Genomic DNA, 24500 nt, shown 5'->3' on the forward strand with positions numbered 1-24500 from the left:
GCTGGTAGGCATGTTAGGGACACTTGTTTGGAGTTTGGGGGACTGGAAATACATTTATTTATTTATAGGTTTTTTCATGTAGCTGCGGCTAACAGCAAACAACCATGAAGGGGCTTTTGTGTAACCGTGTCAATAAGAAAGCATGTGCATAGGCGTTTCAACTCTTTTTGTCATTTTATTAGTTGTACCAGTAGGCGTGGCTATGGTTATAGCTGCATCTATTAAACCATATATTTTCTGGACAATAATCATATTGTTATGTGGATTATATACCACAGAATTTCATTTGTGGGCGTTATTTTTTGCGCATTGGTGTTCATTTGTTTTATTCAAAGTTTTGAATGTTGGCTTAGTTTATTTTTGAATTTGCAAAAAAATGTCATGTAGCCGTGGCTACAAAGCAAGATCTGCAGATGCATGGAGTAGCCACGGCTATGAAAAATGCTGGAGGGGCAAAATATTTCTATGAGTTTTATTGTATTGGTTGTTGTTACTGTTCTATTTGTGTAGCTCTTTGTGATAGTTTGTAGTGAGCATGTGTCATCTATTTTAGTAGTTTTATTAGTATATAGTCCTTTTTTTGGGATTCATTTTGGAAAGTATGAAAGCCACATGTTCTGCAGTTTTATCCTTTTGATTCCCGAACTCTCTCTGTGCATATGGCAGGAGTGCAGCTGATGTAAAAGTAAGTGCTAATAAATATATACCTATTTGGAGGTTTATTCACGGTATTGTGTGTGTCACTTATACTAACCACTGTTATAAAATGGTGCTCATGATTTTTTTCATCTGCTCTGATTGTGTGGCAAGTATTTTTTAATGTATTTTTTAACTTTCACTGACATATACCTTCAAAATTAGATGTGTCATTCAATGGTATTTATATGCAGGTTTTTAGTGTTTGTATTCATGTTAGTGAGGTTAAAGGTTTATTTGATTGTATTTGTTGTAATTTTAACACACTTGCTGCTATGCAGTACTCTTTGCTGTTTTGCGTTTTCTGTGAGGTAGTATAATTGATGGTGTTTTGCAAGTTCATTTTAGTCATTTTTTATTTTTTATTTTCTAGTGGCTGCTTTTTTTAGTATCTGTTGAATAAAAGTTGGATTCTTTGAATTTATTTTCTGGCTGGGTCTTTATTGTATTTATGGTGGGCAGGTACTGATAGTATTCAAATACTAGGTGGAATGGCTAATGAAGAAGTTCAGTTAATTCCAGTGAAAGGTCCACCTGTATTCAACATGTTTCCCATGTTCCCCAAGTTTACTTAACCCATCCCATCCTTTCTTGTTCTGCATGTTTACCTAACCTACCACATTCTCTCTTGTTTTCCAAGATAACTCAACTTACCCCATTCACTCTATTGTAATTCCTTAGAATAATGTCCCTTGTTTGTTCTCAGCCAGTTTATATATGTATGTGCATTGATTATAGTAACCGTTTTAAAACTTTTATTGCACCTCTACTGTGCTAGTACATTAGTGATGGTAAACGTACATGTTATGTTTGGAGAGAGTCATTTCTCAATGGGCATGTCCCAGGAGAAGCCAATTGTTTCATATACAGTGCTGCAGAAGTTGAGGGTTCATTCACTGTCAGTAGTGTCCCACTGAAACTGGATTTTTCCAAGATTTGAAATGGAACATTTTAAGGTCCACGTCTTAGCGTCTTTTTGCATAAGGTGCATATGTTTTTCTAAATTTATTTTAAAAACAGTGTTCTTTTAAAAAGATTGTATCCGTGGCTAGAAAAAAAATGTCAATGATCTCTAGCCAAGGCTATGAGTGATGTGTTATTTTAGAAAAATGTTTTGGATGTTATTTCATTGTATTTGTGTATTTATATGTGATGGGTGTTATTTCACTGTATTTGTATGTTTATATGTGATAAGTAGTCTTTAAAGGACTGTCTTGTAGTACACTGAGTGTAGTATGTTAGCACATTAGGGGTGCTCTCTTTATTATCATGCAAGTGATATATCTTTTCCAGCCATTCATGAAGTTTTCCATTGTACTGTGATGTCAGGTATGTCACCCAAATCAGATAAGGTTCCATGCCCTTCACCTGTTTCTTCCTGACTGGAAAATGAGGATCCTTTTTTCCTTCCTTTCTTCTCCTTCTTCTTCTTCTTGATTGATCCTTTTTCCTTGAAGATGTAAGGCCTGTCTCAGAGGGAAGCCACTATGTCTGCCTAAGGAAGTGGTGGACTAGCGGCTTCTTCCCCGAGGCAGCCAGATAAGGGAACATCCTATACAGGCAGAAAAACCCCTGGAACATGATTAGGACCCAACAAACAGCTCCAAGTAAGGACTGTGAGTAACCAGTTATTTTGACAAATCCAGGTGGAAGTCCTTGACGAGTATGGAGTTGATGTTTGTAATCACAGTCTCAGAATGGAGTACTTGGTAAGCCATGGTTAGGAGAACCAGTGTACAAGGAAGAATGCACTGAGTGACTAGAAAGCGGGTACTCAGTGCACGAAAGAACAGAGCACCAGTGTACTTGGAGGGAGCCACAGAGTGACAGAATAATGGGAGCCCATGAAAGCCAGCAGTAAAGGGAAAAGAATCCAGGAGAGGGAGATCCTAGGAGAACTGCGAGTAGGAGGGAAGCAAAGAGGAGAGCAGCGAGCCAAGAAGAGCACAGTAGGACCTTCTCCCGATAGGCAGTGAGATGGGAGGGACAGAAAGGCTGAGAGCAAATGCAGGCAAGGCGAAAAATAACGGGCACAGGAAAGTCCTAACTGATTGTCTTACCCATAAGTAAACCCGAGGGGTTGCAACACGCCCATACTCGGAGCTGAATGACGTATTCATTCATGTGGCGGCCATGATGAAAATCTGCTAGAATGTTGACGCACGTTCCAGAATAGCGTAGTGTGCTATTCAATGGCAGAAGGTCCATCGGCTCCATAAGCGCCACGGGGCAATGGGCATAACAATATGCCCCCTCCGATGCCTGGTGGTGCCAGGCTTTCCTGGGTGAAGACTGTGAAATCTTTGAAGCAGTCAAGGAGCTCAGACATAGGAACTGGGCTCCATAGAACTCTCGGAATGTGGACACATACCCCTTCCACTGCACCAGGCATTCAAGCATACCCCTTCGGTACCATGAGTCACTGATTTGAGATACTTCATATTCCCTGTTTTGGGATATGTCTTGGACTTGATGCCTAATCAGTCATCACGCAAAATGGACTGGAACCCACAGAAGCAGAAGAGAAGCGTGAAACACAGGGTGCAAGCGACTGAGTGACTTTGGAAGCTTGAGATTGAAGGCCACAGGATTAATTTTTGTTGAGATCTCATAAGGTTCTATGTAACGAGGTGGAATTTTAGATGAGTTGACCCATCTAGGCAGATATCTGGAGGACAATCAGACCATGGATCCTATTTCCCAACCAGGTACTTCTCTGCGATGTAGATCTGACTGAAGCTTTTTTCTCTTCTTGCTCTCTTCCAAACTCTGATAGGTGATCTTGTGGGCGTCATCAATCTCAGATAGTAATGAGTCGATAGATGGAATTTTGGAAGAGGGAGACACTTAGGTAGGTAGACTGTGGGGATGAATTCCATAGGGGCAAAAAAAGGGCTAAGTTTCGTAGCAGAGTGAATGGTGTTGTTGCAAGAGAATTCAGCTGTTGGCAGTAACTCCACCCAATTGTCTTGTCAAGAGTTTATAAAGCACCGTAGGTATTGCTCCAAAGTACTGTTTAGTCATTCTTCTTGACCATTGGTCTGGGGCTGGTAGCTGGATGACAGTGTTCTCTGGATAGCCCGGATTTTGCATAGAGTCCTCCAAAACACTGAAGGGCACTGGGAGCCATGATCAGAGACAATACATTTTGGTAGACTGTGAAGACAGAAGAGTTCCTTGAGAAACACTTTGGCTATCCCAGAGGCTGTTTGTAATCCGTGGAGCAGAGTGAAGTGAGCCATTTTAGAGAAGGAGTCAACTGTTACCATGATGGTTGTAAATCCTTGAGAGTTGGGAAGGTCGACGACGAAATCTGTGGAGAGCTTGCTCCATTGTTTTGTGGGCATGGGGCTCTGTTCCAGAAGTCCAATAGGTCTTTGTGTGCTGTAGTTACTTTGGGTGCTTATCGAAGAGGCTTGAGTATAAATCTTTACATCTGAATGAAGAGCTGGACACCAGAAGTTTTGCTGAATAAGGTCCAGGGTGTTATAGAAACCTCTGTGACCTGCTACCTTGCCCTCATGACACCAAGACAAAACCAACCTGCATAATGCAGCCTCTGGTACAAACTGGTTGAAGAGGAAGTGCCGAGTATCGCCCCTACTCCAGTTGCCCCCCTCCCATTGCCTATTGAGTTCACACCAAAGGATGTGATGTATGAAGAACAGTTACATCAGCAGAGAGAAGCATATGGGCACTGCCCAGTACCTATCAATATAACAGAACCTATTAATATACCGCCACCTAAGAAAACCTGGATAGTAAGGTATCCATTAAAAAAGCCATAGCTACATTCTAAACAATATGACAGTTGTCTGAATAAAATACTTGGAGAAGCAAAGAAGAAAATGAAGGAAGATGAATGGTGATGTCATAAGAAATCGGACTGATATAGAAGATATAATGACCTAAGAATACTGACAAGAGACGAAATATAGAATAGATACCATGGATAAGTAACATTGTGGGCTTAAAATGAAGAAACGTATGCCACATACATGATGAAGATATCAGTTAGTTTAAACGTGTACAGATGCAAGTAACTGCAAGAGGCAAAGAAATTGTGAAGTTAGCTTATGCTAAATAGTCAATAGATTGTGGCAAGTGCCAAGGTTTACAAGTATATACCTCAAGAAGCACTTTATGTATGAATGCAAGTCCACTATGCATATGAGCAGAATTGAACAAAGGTTACAAAAGGCCTCAAATGGAGTGTGTCACAGCAAAAAAAACAAGAATCGAGGCAGAGCAAAACTCAGCTAAGGATGGCCATGCCCAGAAGCCAAGGTCTTATCTGGCTGGTATGGGCTGACATTGGTTACAATTAAGGAGAAAAGAGAACAGAGGATCCTGTTTAGAAAGGTCAAGATAAGCTACAGACATCAGAAAACTGGTAGAATTAAATCAAATATACAAAGAGACATGGAGAAAGGCCAATTTAACGGTGTCCAGTCACTTGACAAAGACAGGCTGGAAGAGTGAGACTGTCACAACTACGCATGGATCCTCGCCATGCCCATAGTCCTTAAAAGTCTCAGAGCACAGAGCAGACTCAAGGCCAAACTACAAAGAAGTAATGTACACATGACTACTAAGGTGGTGATTAATTTTAGCATAATTGGTGGGAAGCTGGGGTGCAGACGAGCTTCTCTGCACCTGGATTTTCTTTCTGTATGCTGCTAGACGTAGATGGAAAAGTATGAGTGGGTTTGATGTCAGCCCAATCATAGTGGACCATGTAATCTAGGATCCTATACTGAGTAGAGCCAATGGGATGTTGTACTTTTAGTGACGTTCATAGTGGCCATTTTGAAGGGAGGGCTTAGTTGCCCCACCTGACATTGATTATCCAATCCCCTTTCCTTGTTACCTTATAAATATATAGTACCTATATTAAGTTACCATCCTAAAACCAATCACGTTGCATGTTAGGATTTTAAGGTTGCCACGTAGAATGACGTTAGTACGTACGCAGGTTGTACGTCTGCAATGCGAGTTTTTTCTTTAAATATTGTGTTTTTTCTGAAAGTAAAGAGAGTGAGAAGATCGAGTGATTGCAAATGTTCATTGTACGCTCTGTTTTATGAACTTGTCATTAAACGGACTCACTTTGCCAAACTATTGAGTTGTCTTGATTATTTGATGCATGAGTATGACTCTGTATCCCCATTTATCTCGAGGGTACTGCTACTCATCCTAAAGGGCTGTTTGGAGATCATCCAGTTCACTTGGTAGCAGAGTTAGATGGTTTGATTAGATAAAGATACCCATCGGCCATCGACATAAGTAACTACGGGTCCTCTGCAATATCACACGTCCTTTGCCATCCGGCTGATAGAACGAGAAGCTCCACATAGGTAGTGGATAGATTAATTGAAAAACCCTGCAGGTTAGGTGTGACGGGTCCCTTGCTTTCTCCCAAAATCCCTTCCCACATCTATGAGGAGCAGATCGGATGAGTGGCACGGAGAGGCAGTAACGAAGGTGGTGGTCCCGAACATCCGTAGATGAAAAACATGCAAACGGTGAGTAAAAAAGACTGAATATTTTGGCAAAGCATGCATGCTTAAGAAACAAGTAAGGTCAGGTAACAGAGGGAGCTGGATAAAATATAATGGCCCTCATTACAAGTCCGGCGCTGGACCATGGTGCTATTAGCACCATGGTCCATACCGGAGTCCGGCATGGTGGATGGCAGAATTACCGCCCCATTCCAAGGTGAGTGGGGCGGTAATTCCCCATTCACCATTTGCCCTTCCCCATTTCCATTTTTGCCGCATAGGCAATTAGCACCAAGGTCGCTTAGCGCCTTGGACTTTTACGCCTGCAAAAAGCAGGCGTTAAAGTGTGAATCAGGCATTAAGGGTTAACGGCGCCGACGGTGCCGTTAAACCCTTAACGCCTGACTTGTAATGAGGGCCAATGTCAGAATAAGAGTGTAATGTATATATAAGGGGAAAGATATTGACTCAAATGTGGCGAGCAATATAAAAGATTATCATGAGTGTGGCCGTGATAAGAGTATACGCCCAGTTCCTAGATTTTAAAGAATGCTAGCAGAAGCCCTTATCTAAAGTCCTGTAAATTCTGTAAATAGGATGACCTAGGAGACCGAATTGAATAAAGACAATCCAAAAGAGATAGGCTTAAGTTCCATGTCGGAACAGCCATTAGGGGTAAGATGCGTCTGCGAGAGCAGATGGCATAAGATTTATGTGGCCGGCCAGAGTTTGTCTGCTTGTTTTATATGTTTGAGTTAAATTGTAACGTCATAGTCGAAAACAGTTTTTATGTGAAACAAGGTATGGAAATTGCACGAATGTAGAAAGAAATTATTGCATGACATGGATTGACGGTTGTTTTTTAGCAAGATTAAAGTAAAAAATATTATTGAAAAAACAAGATTAGAGCTTGCAACGCTTGGTGCTCGTTCATATTGTTGATTTTTTGAGATGCAATTTTGATGAAGTTTGAAGTGAAAAAATAAGCAAGTGTATTTGAAGTTAAGCATGGAAGATATCACTCAGTTAATACACATGTGCAAACAGTTGCCAAACACGCACCTAAGCTTAAACAGTACCGTGCCAGAATGGGTTAAATGGATCACGGATAAAATGTTTATGATGTGGCCCCATGCCGGATTGCTATCTAAAATGGTCCTGCAGCACACAATGACATATTTACATGCCACATACACTGGCAAAAAGTTAGACAAGCGCCTGGCTAGTTTAGAACTTTGGAAGTTGTACCAGGAAGAAAGGTAGGAGGAGCTGCCATTAGATTGGATACTGAATATATGCAAAGAGGGGGGTGAAGAGACTTCTGTGCCACCAGCCCCATCTGAAAAATAAAACGAAGCTTGTAAAGAAGAAGGATGGTACCCACTGAGGGAACTTAAACCAGCAACGGATATATCAACCCGTCATATGAGTCACCTACACAAAGTAGTGATGAAAGCCCAGAGAAGGCCAAGGAAAGAAATATTACCTCCAATGTCCCGAGGCAAAAGTAGAGACGCAAAAAGGATAAGGTGATCAAGCGCAAGCAAGTACATCTCTAGGTACAGGAAGAGAGGTAAAGAGAAGAGGATAGAACTGATGAGATGGCACTCAGACAGAACGAATGGATGGGAGGGCAGATTTGATTGAAACTCGATGGTAAAGGCATTGAGAACATAAGACAAAGGGGAAAACGAGACGAACAAGAAAGAAAGGATAAAGAAAAAGGAAGATTGAGAGATGAAGGGGGTGAGAAAAAAGGATAGGCATAAACGAGAGCAGTTATATCATGATGAACAGGTTAGAAAACAGGAAAAGACGGAAGAACAGACAAAATGCAACAATAAGCAAAGAACAGCTGATGATCAGGAAAGAATAGAAAAAAGGAGATTAGAAGAACAAAAGATATGACAGAAGAGAATAAAAAGACGGAGAGATGAGGCAATACAAAGGGCAAATGAATGAAGAGATACAAGGAAAAAAGAAGAAGACAGGGTTAGAAAGGAAGCGAGGAAGCGTAGAGAATTTGATGACGACATAGAACCCAAGCAAAGACAGAGAACGTGTGATCTCGAGTATCTGGAAAGGGCGGTTAGATAACCCGATCCAGTGGTAGAATGGGAAGACATAGAAGAATTCTTTCCCGAGCAGGATTCAGTACTATGCACATTTAGAGTAAATCTAGAAGATGACTGTGACACCAGAAGTATCGGAGAGACAATCGATAGGATATATGATGAGATGGGACTAGAAAAGGTACCCCAAGTAAAGGGAAAGGATGAGCTCCTTGCACTTAGTTGTACGATATTGAGGATGCTTCACGCAGCAGCAGATATAGAGAGCTGTCATTAGATAGGCTGATACTAAATAGAAATGAGGAAGATGAGAGAAGCAGCACAAGTTGGGCACAGGTAATATCAGACGAAGAAAGGGAAGCCTGTGAAAGAGAAGAAAGAGAAGAAAGAGAAGAAAGAGACATAGAGCGAGGTCGCGAGAGATGTCTCTCTATTGGTAAGGGAATAAGATGGTCAGATTTAACTGTGTCTGCATCTAAAGTACCAGAGTCAGTGACACAGTCAGATCAGCATGAAGGACTGCCACATGGTCAGAGGGGTATGTCTCCCCCGCCATATGTAAGCAGGTTAAGGACATTTCCAGGAAGATGGCGATGTGGGAATATTACCCATGCGGTAGACAGACAAATGATGAGAGAAGAAAAGGAGTTTAGTGAGTCACAGTTTCCCTTATTAGAGAAGGGCGGGAAAAGGCCACAGTATATACCATGGCCACAAATGGATAGAGAGAATCTAAAAAATAAGCTCACATTGTTGACATCTGGAGCTGGGAAATGGATACACGAGTTAGAAAAAATTATGGAGGTAATAAGCTGGCTATAGGGGATATCAAGGGTCTTTTGATTGCCATACTTGTTGACAGAGCTGACGATGTTTGGACATGTGCAGGTTACTCTGGTGTGACTACAGTTAATAGAGCGCAAGATGGAGTGCCATTTAACAATTGCAGAACCGCAGTATGGAAAGCGATTTGAGTGCTATACCCAGACACTTCTGGCATGGGAGCTATAATGAAAGAGGGAGATGATTGGTTGCTTTACATTCAGACGTTTCAAGACGTATGGGTACTGGAAACTTGTGAATCTTGGGGGAAATCTATACCCGTGTTTTATCATATATTATGTCAAGGGCTGCCAGAACAGGTGCAGAAGCAGCTCAAGAAGTTGGTAGGAATTGAAGCTAAGCCATGGTCAGAAATACAGCTGACCATTGCCTATTATTGCAGGTGGCTGCAAGAGAAAAATCGCAAGAAGAATGATGCAAGGAAAGGCGAAGAGGCCAAATAAGTGCAGAACATTTTTCAAAATATGCCATTGAAGAGGCAATGTTAAATAGCACAGAAGGATCCAATGCGCAGCAGGTCTATATCCAAAGGCAGTTCGTTCAAAGCAATAATGGGTTCAGCCCAAGAGGAAGAGGCTCCCGAGGAAGGGGATGGCAAAATAATCAGGGACGCTTTCAGAATATTCAAGGCGGAAATCAGAATATGCAAAATGGGCAAATGATCAGACCACTGCCAACGTGTTGGATGTGTGGGATGACAGGGCATCTAGCGCATATGTGCAGGATTAAAGGGATGGTGCAAAGTGACCAATTTACAAGAGGGGGGATGATGAATCCACCTGCGTTCTCGCAGCAGGGTGGAGATGGATTTGTGCAGAATCAAACTTTACAGCAGCAAGTGCAGAGAGTGCAGCAAAGCTTACAGCCACAGCAGACTTATACCAAATTCCCGCAAGGGCAGTCTCAACAGTCCCCGATGCAACTTCAACAGACTACAGACACATGACAGGTATTGAACTCTAGAGCAGTTCCTAGTGACTGCTTCGACAGTCAAAGTTTCGAATGCCAAAAGGTCTGACACGAAAGTGTCTGAAAAAAAGTTTCCATTTTTTTTTGGGGGGGGTCCCCTCAACTCCTATTTTTTTTCTTTTTTAAACACTCACTTTACTATACTAAATTAAAATAAACCCTTTAATATTAAATAAATACATTTGAAACTTTTTTTTTCGACACTTTTGTGTTCGAAATTTTGACATTCGAAACTAATGTTTCAAAACTTTTACTGGACACCCTCTAGAGCAGGAAATGCTACTAGTGATGGACGAAATCCATTCACAAACTGTGGGACAAGATTGTACATGGACTAGGACAGCTCACTGGGAGACCTGATGTGTTCCATTCTATCAGTGACAGCAAACCCTCTTGAGGAACCAAGGGTAGATGTTACTGTAGGGGGTAAGGAAAATGTGTTCCTAGTGGACACGGATGCAACACACTCGTGTATACGTGAAGGCAAGTTTTCTTTATCCGGTGACACCATGAATACCCAAGGTGTTACAGGAGCTACAAGCCATTTTCTTTTCACAAAATAACTTCAAGGTTCCATAGGAGAATGTGACATGAAGGTGCCACTGCTTTATTCGAGGCAAACACATGTCAATATATTGAGACGAGATTTCATGACACAGTTAAATATGACAATCTCGTTCACTGAGGAAGGAATAGTGTGTTCAACTCCAGGAATAAAATGCAAAACGATCAGAGCATACGCAGGACGAATGGCTATGAGACCTATTCCATTAGAACCTGCGATATTCGCATAAGGATTGCGCATATTAATGTCATGTCTACCAGGCCTTGCAGACCGAACAATGAGAACCCCAGATGAGTTTATGTTCAGACCAAGAATATCTATGCATGAGGAAAACTGACAAGTGTTTCCCTTAGCAATACAAAGTGCGAGGAGAGATGGCTTTGCTTGATGGTTGTGATGATGAAAGCAGACAATGGTGCGCAATAATCCCCATTGGAGAAAGTTACACATTGACGTCACTTATGACAATCTGTTTAAAAAACAACTAGGTGAGGATCAGATGACATTTGAGGTAAACCTCATTTATTTGGTGAAATGATTAAAAGAGAGGTGTCCTAGAGAATGATGCTGACACAAAAAACGCCCTGAATATTTCGATGACGACATGGCAAAGGTGCCTGTCTCAGTATGGACTACAGGCCCTTTTGACGTGGACTTACTGAAAGGAGTCAGAGAAGTGAAGATTAAATTGAAAGCAGGAGCAAATTTAATGAGAGCACAACAATATCCCATCGCTAGGGAGGCAGATGAATAGATGATGGATCAGGGCATCTTAGTGATGTCAGAGTCACCATGTAAAACATCAGTGTACCACTTTAAAAAAGTAAGGGGCGGGCTTGGAGGCTAATACAAGATCTTAGCCCAATAAACCAGATAGTAGAGGCTGAGTACTCTCTAGTGCCTAACCCATCTACAATTCTGTGCAACATACCTTTGAGCCATGTTATTTCACGGGGATTGATTTGAAAAATGCATTTTTCTCTATCTCATTGCACAAAGATTTGCAGGATTTGACATCTTTTACATTCAGACAAGTTCGTCTGAAAAGCACAAGGCTGCCTCAAGGGTATTGTGAGTCCCCTTCGATTTTCAATAGAGTCCTGCAGATGGAGGTGAGCAACATTGCATTAGAAAGTGTGTCTTGCAATATGTGGATGACATTTTAGTTGGTAGCACAACAGATGAAGAGTGCAGACATGATTCCATTGATGTATTGACTATACTTTCTGAGAAAGGATATAAAGTTGACAAAAAGAAGTTACAGTATTGTGCACAGGAGGTGTTGTACATGGGCCAACTGATTTCACATGAAGGAAACAAGGGTACCCCTGAAAGAGGTGATGCTATTTTGAAAACAGCTAAGCCACACACGATAAAACAAATGCAGAGTTTTCTGGGATTATGCAATTATGTCACGGCATGGATCTTTGACTAGAGCTCTTATACCAGGCCCTTATTAAAAGCCTTAAAGAAAGCATAGGCAACACAAGCAAAAATCGTGTGGACTAAAGCCATGGAGGAAGGCCATGGAGGAAGGGTTAGATGAACTAAAAAAGGCCATTTGCATGGCACCAGTTTTATTATGCAGAGGAATTCTACCTGTTTTCACACTCGGACGGTACTGTTATGACAGCAGTTCTTACAAAGAAAACCAGGCATATTACAGCAGTGGGATTTTAGACCCAGTGATGAGAGGTCATTTCCCATGCGAATAAAGTTTGGCTGCCGCCACATTCACCATAGAGAAAGCTACAACGATTGTAATGGGGTGCTAAATGACAATATTCGTTGAGAATGCATTATTTGCCATTTTAGAGAAACCGAAAGGTACATTGACATCACAAAGAGCATCTGCTTATGAAGTGGTCATATCAAATCCAGCGATTAAAATAGTTTGATGCAGAATAGTGAACCCAGCTATGTTTATAACAGAGACAGTTACTGAAGGAGAGCCAATACATGATTGTGCGAGCTATGAAGAATTCTATGATGAGATCCCCAGAGTAAAAGAAAATGCACTGGCAGAAGGAGAAACCAGCTTCATTGATGGTTCTTCTGGGACCAATCAAAACGATGGACAGAGATATACAGGTGCCGCTGTGGTGAAGCACACAGCAAATAATGGTGAATTTTGAGTACTTATTAGAGCACGTTTACGCTCTCATTATTCAGCGCAGGCTGCAGAATTGTTGGCGTTGATATTTACGCTTGAGAATCACGCTGACCAGGAAGTAATGGTGTATAGTGACTCTGCCTATGTGACGTCAACAGTGCACGGTTGCTTAGCGCACTGGAAAAGGAGCGGATACCTCTGTGCGGACGGCACACCAGTGCAGCACGCAACCTTATTGGACAGGCTCATTAAGGCACTACAACTCCCAGTGGGCATAGCAGTCGTGAAGTGAGCAGCCCTGTTAGGCAGAATCATATGCAGTACCCTTTGCGAACATCAAACATAATTAAGATTACAAGTGACAGTACAAATTCACCTTTGGTACAAGCCTGTACTACAAAGTAAAGTGGTAGCGATGGCTGAGCAGTATCAATAGTTACACAAAGGACAGCAATTACTATGGTCAAACAATCACTGACTCAAGGTTTCTGAGTAAAAGAATATACATATATTTACACATCAGTTATAAAACATTTCACTATTATCCAGCAGTTGAAAAATCACAATCTTAATACACTACACCACACACAATAGATTCTGGACAAGTTAAGCTCAAAATGAAGTGTGAGCTAAATGGCACTGCAGTAATTCAAAAGGGAGGGAAAGGCAAAGTTAGACAAAAGTTGAGCAGCACCAACAAGTAAGTGCGCACGGCAATCTAGAAAAAGTAACTACAGTGGGGAAATCAAGAGGCCTGAGTCAAAGTCTATGGACCAGAGTCTTTGCAGAGGATCATACAGTTCAGAGTAGTTTGTGGTTAAGTCTTTGCCAAGAGTTCAGAACGAAGTTGGTCGGACGAAAAGTTACTTTAAAGAATAGAGAAGGACAAGCTCTCGGATTGGCAAAAGATTTCAAGCACTTTTACCATGGTTAGACGGAACGAACAGTACCTTAAATGGAGAAGAAGGCTGTAGCTGAGGCGGACGTTCCTGGCAGGTCCTACAGGCTCAAGGTTTCTGAAGCGACCGTCAGACTGACACGAAGTAGGAAGACTGGAGGGTCCTGCACTGCCCAGGGAAGAAACCAGCAGCAGAGCAAAGCAACAAATAATAGGTGCACTCCTTAAAACCCAAGCTGGGTAAGATTCTCCGTGCTAACCGATTCACTGTAGCTGTGCACAGCAAATTCGACCAGAGGAGGGAGGCCTGGCTTGCAGTTTGGCAAACTGGTTGGTCCCACCAGCTCAAGGGGAGAAGATTCCTTGTAGATCTTCCCTGTCGTCAAAGTTTGGAGATTCGGACCCACTGCAGGGCTTCACTGGGAGGTTCAGTCGTGGTAGAGGTCCTCTTCTTTCAGCTTCTCGTCAGTTCTCTCGATCCAGTGGCAACTCTGCCTTCTCAGTCCCAGAGACCTGCTTTTTATGCAGTTTTCCCCCATTCACACAGCCTGGCTATCAATCCCCCAGTCACCACAGCCAATCACACAGAATGCAACATGGGTTTCCAAGGAGACCCTGTGCAGGGAATCGCAAACCCCTCCCTCACATCCTGTCCCCCTCAGACATTCAGGCATCTAAGGAGGGCTTCTGTGCAGAAGCCTGCCAAAGGACGGTGAACAAAGGAACCAAACCTGGATTGTATCGCAGACTAAAACACGAGAAAGACTTTTACAAAAAGAAATGGCGAATAAACCCAGCCGGAACCAAATTAAAGTAATTGTGGTCCAGCGGGTTTAAGTTCGAGGCTACTAAGATAGTCTAAAACAGTACCAAGGCTATTTAAATAGACTTCGGTAGGAAAAATAGAGTAGATACCACTGCCACCAGCCAAATCTTATTGAAAAGGGAACGAAATAATGTTCCATGGAAACCGACAAAAAAGGATAACTATTAACCCTTTCCAGAACTCTACGTAAGATAGTTTGTACTGGGTCTGTGGCTTTAAAAAGGCTAATAAAGTGAATGGCAACTTTACATGTTCTGGGAGACAGTAGTCAGTCCCAGAAAATGGAGTATAAAGTGGGAAGTCTGAAAAAGACAAACCTGTGTCACTGCACTTAAGGTGCTGTGTAACACACAGTGAAAAGATGATGCCTATGGAGTAGGTGAGGCGCCACAGTCTATGAACACAAAAATGTTAAACACACACAGCAAAACACATGTATGAGTGGGAAAAAAGGCTCACACTCTTACTAGGTAAAAAAAAATCCAGCAAAGCTGCTGAGGGACTCAGTAGGTAAGGGAAAATAGCCATTCTGGAGAATTCACCCTAACAAGCCCACATGAAAGGGACAGATTTTATTTAGCGTGGAAATCATGCAGCAGGCACTGAAGCCAAGAGTGTGGCAACTGAAGATAAAATAATGATGGATGTGGAAATGTCTGATGTGCATGAGAAAATGATTGTTATGAGGAATGAGCCGGAAGGCTACAGTAATATGTCATATAGCCAGTTAATGGAGCTCCAAGGGGAGGCACCGCAGGAAGAAAATAATCTTTGGAAGCGAAGAATGTGTTCTTTAAACCCCTCTGAGGTTTTGTGGTAACAAGACAGCACTGTTAAACCAGTAATGCCTATAGCCCTACTGAAGATAGCACTAGAGCAGTTACACTATCCAATGCATGTAAAAATAGAAAATCTAGCAGCAACCATTGCCGAAGACTGGTTTGTACCAAACCTAGCAGAGCATGTTGCATTTTATAAGATAAATTGCCTAGTCTGTCAGAATTTTATGTCCTGGCATACACTACGTGTGATCAGAGGAGTCATCCCAAGGCCTAATGGTGCTTTTCAGCACTTGCATATCGACTATGTCGATATGATTCAAGTATGTAACGGATATAGGCGTCTAATTGTTGTGGTGTGTCCAATCTCTAGATGGATAGAGGCAGGCCCATGTACACACCCAGACTCTACCTGTATGGCCACATTCTTGGTGAGGGAAGTGTTTCCCAGATGGGGAGTTTGTAAAGTGATGAGGTCAGATAACGGTCCTCATTTTGTTAACGCAGTATTTGAACAGATCAGTTTGTTGCTTGGAAAAAGCACAAGATTTCGTTGGTGTATCATCCGCAAGGAAATGGCATATGCGAGAAGCTCAACGGCTTGTTAAAGGTAAGTATAGCCAAATTGAAGCTTAATCTGAAGAAAGGATAGTTGCACTGCTTTCCACTGACATTGTATGCACTCAGAAACCAGCCTGGTTCTGACCATCATCTTACACCGCATGAAATTGTGATGGGCAGAAAAATGCAGATGCCTGTAATGCCTCGAACTAGAGCTAGATGTGATGCTCAGCCAACAGGATAAGTGTTAGGATTAGAAATGAAAAAATAATTGAACTGCATGACATCTAGTTTTCTGTAATGATAGGACAGCTGCAGCGACAAGGAGGATGTAGGGCAGTACAGAACACAGAAGGAGATACAACAACAGACAAGGTTCCGGATTTTACCTCAACCATACCCTGGGGATACCATCTAAGTTCAGAATCACACAAGGAAAGGTGGGACGAGCCAAGGTTCCATGGCCCTTTTATTGTGGAGGACATTATGCCATCTGCAGTTAAGTTACAAGGAAGAAGAGGTTGGATCTTCCTTGGTGGCATCTAGCCATATATTGGAGAGACCCCTCTGCCCGCACCCCAACTCGAAGAGACTACAGACACTGGGGAGGAACCACAGCATGTGCAGACGAGATCTATGACGAGGAAGAAGGATGCATGAGCAGTCAAGTGAAAAAGCAAGGAACCTTTGTAGTAAGGTTGTGGCCCAGTTATAGACATTTCCTTTGAGCAAAATAAGGAAAAAAGGACACAAATACGAACACTCTGTGCATCCTAGTTGCAGAGTAAAAGAAAAGAATTTCATTCATTGAGCCACAAGTAGCTTATTGACTTTGGGTTGAGGCACACTAAAGCCTTGATAAGAAAAGCTAGGCCGAATTGTTATCGAGGATATATAAACTGGAAGAAAATACAGTATCACGAGTCATTCAATACAAAGTTTTTGTTTGGACTTACTTAAGGTGTCACACAATAGTGAACTCACCAGGAATATACTGATCTATTTCAAATTGGTATTGAGGTCCTACCCCTCATTGGTGGGGAGACTTACATGAATAACAAAGTTTTTGCAAGATCCTGATAACGAAAAGACAATATCAAACTTGCTCACAGTGATCACAGAACAATTTCTTTTACTTCCAGAGTACAGCGAAGACAAGACAAATGTCCCTATCACCAGAAAATCATAGACTAGCCAATGCAGTGTTCTTTCACTTAATTGAAGACTTTCCAGAACTTGTTAGGAGACACACTGATACTGACGTTCTCACATTCGTCCGTGATCCAGCAAATACTGCAAACTTAAGTATGCTTCTAAATGGGATCATAATACAAGTCACAATCTATTTTGAGACAAATCACAGAAGAGTGTAGAGACTTTCATTCGAGGGACAGATCGTGGAAGCGTGGACACGTAATACACTTTTTGATGACAGGGAAGCAACATGTCATCTTGAGTGAATCAGATTTGAGGTATAGACTGGGAACTAGTCTATATGTAACATGTATTATAGATTTGCCAAGGTCATTGTTCATTGTTGGAACATTACATTGCAAAACAGAACTGTTTCCAGAGACAAGGGACAGTTCATTATACATATTCGGAGGACAACTGGTCCAGAACTATTGATCAGTGAAGCAGAGATAGCAGAACCCAGAAGGAAGTGATACCAATGAAAATGTATTAAAGAACCAGTTTTTGCTTCCTTAGATGATTGAGATGGGCAGTCAAAGCAGTAGCACTGTTCTCCCTCAGGTGGAGAGACATCCATATTGCCCAAGAAACAAATGCTGTAAAATGACATATAGATGTATTATCTATGCATGCATTATATTCATAATCATATTGCCATCATGGATGATTAGAACCAGATTTTTTATAGGTGCACAAAAAATTATTCCTGTGCACCCACCTCAGGATGTATGCCTGATACCTACAAGAGTACCCGGACCTTATATAGTCATTCCTGTCCCGAGAAAGAATTGTAGAGGGACTGAGCTTGAAATGGACGTGGTAAGCAATGACACACACACAACACTTGTTTTTGCAAATGAGTTGAAACGCCAGAGACAGGGTCAGTAAAGTAAACCAGATAAGGGATTGATGAAAGTTACACCTACACAGATAATGAGTACAAATACACCAGGTCTAGTATCAATGATTTAAGAATTACAGTCCAGAGAATGGGGGGAGTTTGGACAAATAACAATGAGACATTTCACACCAAGAGAAGTTGAGAGAAAAATGGAGAAAGCTGAACTTTTAAAGAGACAAAAGGCTTTAGAGAATAAGCAAATAGAGACAACACCTGCAAGTACACCTGATCCTGTGGGACATGATATCAGGGCAGTGCCTGGAAGAAGAACACAGACAGCACTTTTGAGAGACATTTTCATGCCTAGTTGGTATATTGAAAGGATGAAGCATATTGCACGTTCTCCTACTCGAACAGTACAAATGGAAACACCCTGATCATTGATGGAGATTCCTGAGAATCCTCCAGCAAGAAGGAGCTATACAGAAGCACTGCATGACATGCTTGTGGAAGCTCATATAAAAAAAAAGAGCCAGAAGAAGCACACAAGAAGACAATAACACATTGAATGAATACCTGGATAGCACAGCACATTTTGGTAACAACATATGGTACCAACATATGGAGGAAGTTGGAAGGCGAACTTCGGATGAGGATTGCTTTGTATGTGCACTTCTGCCCTACAGCATGGGAAAGTCACAAATCTTTGTATCTATCGAGATATATGTTCAGACAGCACACTGTCTGTCACATATAGCAATGAGCAAGAACAGAGGTCTGTACATGGGAAGTGATGCTTCTCTCAAATGGGCAACTGAAGCAAGAGATCCAAATGAAGATGACTATGTTCAAGACATAAGGACAAGAAACAATGCCAAAACAAAGTATATTGTGATCAGATACGAGAAACCTGAAGTAAAAGGAGCAGATATCAGAAGAGAAGTGAACAAGAAAACTTCAGAAGAATCTCACAGATGGAAGAACAGAGGTCAGTTGCAAATCTGGGGAACAGTATTGTCACCAGAACAGTATTGTCACCAGATGGATGGGAGAAAGTAGTAGTGATCTGCAGAGCATGGGAAGTCATCGGTTGTTACCAGGCTACCATTGACATAGTGCAGAATGGATGCAAGCCATTATGGCCGAAGCTTGCTAAACTACTGACATGGGTCGGGACAGAGGAGGACCTTGCCAGATAATACCATTGGAGAGCCAAACATTCTGTTTCAGAAATAATGGTACAAGAAAAATAAGAGAGCATCACAATTGTGGCTGAGTCTTTGACATTCGAGGATTGGTGCATGGTACTGCAGTAATCATGGATCACTATTGGGCGTGTGGATCCCAGGCATACATGAGATTGCCAAAAAATTGGGGACGTGTATGTACATTGGTGAATGTCCATGTTCCAGTGTTGGTGATTCCAAAATGTGATGGGAACATTGACAATTTCCCAAAAGCAGATGTTCACCTGAGGAAGAAGAGATCTTTGGAGCTAATGAAGAGAAAGAAGAGGGAAAATTATTTCTCTGCAAAATCCATAGAATCTTTTGATGCTATCCCATATGAACAATGACTGTTCAGTCAGACTTCTTCAGTATTCACCTTGATCCTAATGCCAAGAATTCAGGTTGGAGAAAATACTAAATGGTTGCAGATAACTTGTTGGGAGTTACTGCATACCATCAACACTACAATAAAAGTATTCAATGTAATCAGAGAAGAGTTGAGAGCAATCAGACTGATGACACTCCAGAACAGATATGTCTTGGACATGATCACAGCTATGGATGGAGGTGTTTGTGAGAATCATGTTGCACATTTATACTTTCACACGATAACGAGAAGCGAGCCTTGACAGAGGCTATAGACATGCTGAAAAAAACGACAGAATCAGATGATAAATGAAGTTGATGAAGTTGAGGATGACAGTTGGTTTAGAGCACTGTTTTGATGGGTTCCACAATGGATGGCAGATGCATTCAAGTTTCTAGTAGCCCTGTTGGGGATAATATTACTTGGATTCTGTGTGATCAAATTAATAATCTCCCAATGCCAGAAGACTGCAAAGAAAACCGTAGGGATGAAGATCATGATTCATGTTGAGTCAGGATGGACGCCCAAAGACCTGACTGATGAAGAAATAAAAGACTTTGTGAAGACCAGCATGTATGCACCGGAGGAAACAAAGTTCCTGTATCCAAGAAATCACAGGAAATATGTGGGAAGATGGATTTATTTCAGTCCAAGTGGAGAATGCCAACTGATAACATGGAACAAGGATGAGCACGTGAGAACAGCAGGATGCTTGAAAGGAGTCATAAAGATATGGACCCCAAGGAAGCATTTCTTCAGACCAGGATGTCTGGATTCAGAGGATGAAATAAAAGTGAAGGATGAAGATAAAGTGGATGCAAAGAAAAAGGTGCGAATGGTCGATGAATCGCCCAGAGGGGGGAGTGAAGAGGAAGTGTTCAGTATCACCCCACTCCAGTTGCCTCCCTCCCATTGCCTATTGAGTTCACACCAAAATATGTGACGTATGAAGAACAGTTAAACGAGCAGAGAGCAGCACATGGGCTCTGCCCAGTACCTATCAGTATAACAGCACCTATTAACATACCAACACCTAAGAAAACCTGGTCAGTAAGGTATCCATTCAAAAAGCTATAACTACATTGTAAACAACATGACGGTTGTCTGAATAAAATACCCGAAGAAGCAAAGAAGGTAATGAAGGAAGATGAATGGTGATGTCATAAGAAATCGGACTGACGCACATATAGAAGATATAATGACCTAAGAATACTGACAAGAATTGAAATATAGAGAAGATACCATGGATAAGCAACATTGTGTGCTTAAAATGAAGACACTTATGCCACATACATGATGAAGATATTTAGTTAGTTTAAAAGTGTACAGATGCAAGTAAATGCAAAAGGCAAAGAAATTGTGAAGCTAGCTTATGCTAAATAGTCAATAGATTGCGACAAGTGCAAACGTTTACAAGTATATACCTCAAGAAGCACTTTATTTATGAATGCAAGTCCACTATGCATATGAGCAGAATTGAACAAAGGTTACAAAGGCCTCAAATGGAGTGTGTCGCAGCAAGAAAATTGAAAATCGAGACAGAGCAAAACTCAGCTAAGGATGACCATGCCAAGAAGCCAAGGTCTTATCTGGCTGGTATTGGCTGACATTGGATACAATTAAGGAGAAAAGAGAACAGAGGATCCTGTTCAGAAAGGGCAAGATAAGCCACAGATGTCAGAAAACTGGTAGAATTAACCCAAATATACGAAAAGCCACAGAGAAAGGCCGATTTCATAGTGTCCAGTCACGTGACAAAGGCAGGCTGGAAGAGTGAGACTTTCACACCTACGTATGGATCCCTGCCATAACCATAGTACTTAAAAGTTTGCAGAGCACTGAGCAGCCTCAAGGCCAAACTACAAAGAAGTAATTGATACATGACTACTGAGGTGATGTTTGATTGTAGCATAATTGGTGGGAAGCTGGGGTGCAGACGAGCTTCTCTGCACGTGGATGTTCTTTCTGCATGCTGCTAGATGTGATGGAAGCTTCCTTAACCTCTTGGAGAAAAGAAGAGTTGACAAATTTGTTCCTTCGAAAGAAGAATTCTTGAGGGTAACAAGACGGAAGGACTTTGGTGTGACATCGAGACAGAGCATCAGTGTGAATGTTTTGGCTTCCAAGAATGTAGGAAATGGTGAAGTCATATTGAACGAAGAAGTGTGCCCACCGGGCCTGACGAGGGTTAAGACATTCTGTTTGTTGCAGGATTTTTTAGATTCCTCTGATCAGTATGGATGATGAATGGATGTGACCCTCCTTGCAGTAGTGGTGCCATTCTTCACAGGCTCATTTTATGGCCAGAAGCTCTTTCTCAATTACCAAGTAGTTTATCTCACTTCGAGTCAAGGTCTTAGATAGGTAGGACATAGGATGTTCTGTAACTTTGATTTCTTGTAGAAGTGCTGCTCCCACCGCTGCTGCTGAAGCGTCAGATTTGATGATGAAGGGGAGTGTTTGATCCAGTTTGTGCAAGAATGGAGCTGTACAAACAGTGCTTGAGACGTTTAAAGGCATACTCCACTGAGTCTTTCTACTTGAGGATGGTATCCTTCTTCAGGGGAGACGTGATAGGAAGAAAAATCCCAGAGAAATCATGGATGCATTTTCTTTAAAAGTTAGCGAGATCTAAGACCAGCTGAATGTCTTTTACTGAAGCAGGAGTTGGTCATCTGAGTTTGGCAGCGACTTTGTTGTGATAATTCTCGATGCCATGTTGTAACCAATTGTTTAGAGGAATTCAGGTGGAAGTCCTTGACGAATATGGAGTTGATGTTTGTAGTCACAATCTTAGAATGGGGTACTTGGTAACCGGTGGTTAGGCGAACCAGTGTATAAGGAAAAAGGCACTGAGAGACTAGAAAGCGGGTACTCGGTGCACGAGAGAACAGAATGACAGAATATTGGGAGCCCAGGGAAGACAGCAACAAGGGGAAAAGAAACCAGGAGAGGGAGATCCAAGAAGAACCACAAGCAAGGAGGGAACCAAAGAGGATAGCAGTGAGCTAAGCAGAGCACAGGAGGACATTCCCCTGATAGGCAGTGATATGCGAGGGACAGAAAGGCTGAGAACAAAAGCAGGCAAGCAAAAAATAAGCGTTAGCACAGGAAAGTCCTAACTGAGAGTCTTACCCATAAGTAAACTTGAGGGGTCACAGAGCGCCCACAACAGGACGCTGAATGAACTTATTAATTCAAGCAGCGGTCATGATGGAAAAATGCAAGAACGTTAACAAATGTTCCAAAGTAGTGTGTGTTGCTTTGATGTGCACACTTGCAGAGTGTAACACGTTTAACTCTACAGTGCTACTGTCAGAGATGCAAAATATTCTGGAGATACAATCATGTGATGTTTTAGATGGTCATGTTATGCCATTAGAGTTGTACAAGAGAGCAAAATCTGGATTAGTTCAGCTATAGAATTCAATTTCTTAAACAGCAGGTCTTGAAGAAATTTTAAAACTGTGTATCAATGCACGAGTAATGATAAAGAGGAACTTGAATGTAATTATAGGTCTAGTCAATGGAGCGATGGGAAGAGTGGTTCGATTTCACTTTTCACTTTTCCTCACAGTACAAATATTGAGCATGTTGAAATAAAGTTTGATCGTCAAGAAGAAACTCATTTGATTTCTTGGACCTCTGCACGTGTCATGCTTTTTAAGTATACCTTTCTGCATATACAATTACTATTAATAAATTACAAGGGTTGACTTTAGAAGTAGCACTTATTGACATTGGTCATACAGTGTTTGAAGAAGGAATGCCATATGTAGCTCTGTCACGTGTGAAAAATATTGAAGGTTTATTTTTTATAAATTCTGATGAAAGAAAAGTGACAGCTGAAATGTTTTGCATTGAGGAATATAATAGGTTACCTGTGCTTTATGCTCCTCACCTGAACATTATACCTGTCCTATAAAGCACTTAGCCTGGAAACATAAGGAGACAGTGAAACTACTTTCAAATGAAATATTCCCTTGTAAGACTAAACAACAACAGAATCTACTGGAGTATGACATACTCTCATTGTAGATTTAGTAATGAAACAGTAGTTGAATTCTATTCTAATGCAGCTTTGCGTATGTTGTTTCAGATGACACCATTGATGCAAGGAATAGCTTGCACAGCAGAAAAGCAACTACATGTGGAACTTTCATGTCTTAAAATATCTGTAGATGAAAAACTACGCAGTGCACATTTGACAATGTCAATCCAAAATTTAGTAGCTGTTGCAAGTGGAAATCAACAATGTTCTAAGTACACAGGAAGATTGGCACAATTGTTTAAGGACTGTCTTTGATTTATTAGTGCAGGAAACTGTTAATGTAGATAGATATGTAGGAAATAGTTAAGAGTGGAATCATATGTGTCCACAATGCAACAAAGATTACACTACGCCGGATATTTCTGAAACATTTTTATATTTTCCTATCTCTGATCAGAGAAGTGTAAAATGCTTAATTAAAGCATTGCATGGCATGCAGTGCAGTGACTGTGGTTGTAATTTACAATCTATATTACAAAATCTAGTTTTCAATAAGTATGTATTGATTATGTTTAAAAGATGCAGTGTAGATGGTAGGAACATTAGCACTTAACTTGTCAGTAATGAATTTTGTAAATGGTCAAGTTTCTATTAATATGAAAAAAGATGTGTACAATTATTTTTCATGAATGGGCATCAATCCCCAGTGGACATTTCAAATCATGGGTGCATACAGAAGTAGATTGGACTGTTTGTAATGACTCTATATTCAAACACCAAGCTAGATTGCAAAAGGGTTTAAAGAATTCCTACTTAATGTTGTTTGGACCAACGTTTAAAAAAGTATGTTTTTATTGTATTTGTGAATATAAACATGCAAAGTAAAAGTTTGTAATAGAAGAATAGGTTTATACATTTTTTATCTAAAGTCAAAGATGGATTGTTACTAGGATGTATTTTAAAATCAGTACGGAATAAATGTAGAGGTAACATTCTGAAGATTACATAAATTAGAAGAGAAAAAAAGCATTCTGCAATCTTCTACTTCTGTTTCA

The sequence above is a fragment of the Ambystoma mexicanum genome, chromosome 4q (assembly GCF_040938575.1).
Source record: "Ambystoma mexicanum isolate Mex_15411 chromosome 4q, UKY_AmexF1_1, whole genome shotgun sequence".
NCBI lineage: Eukaryota > Metazoa > Chordata > Amphibia > Caudata > Ambystomatidae > Ambystoma > Ambystoma mexicanum.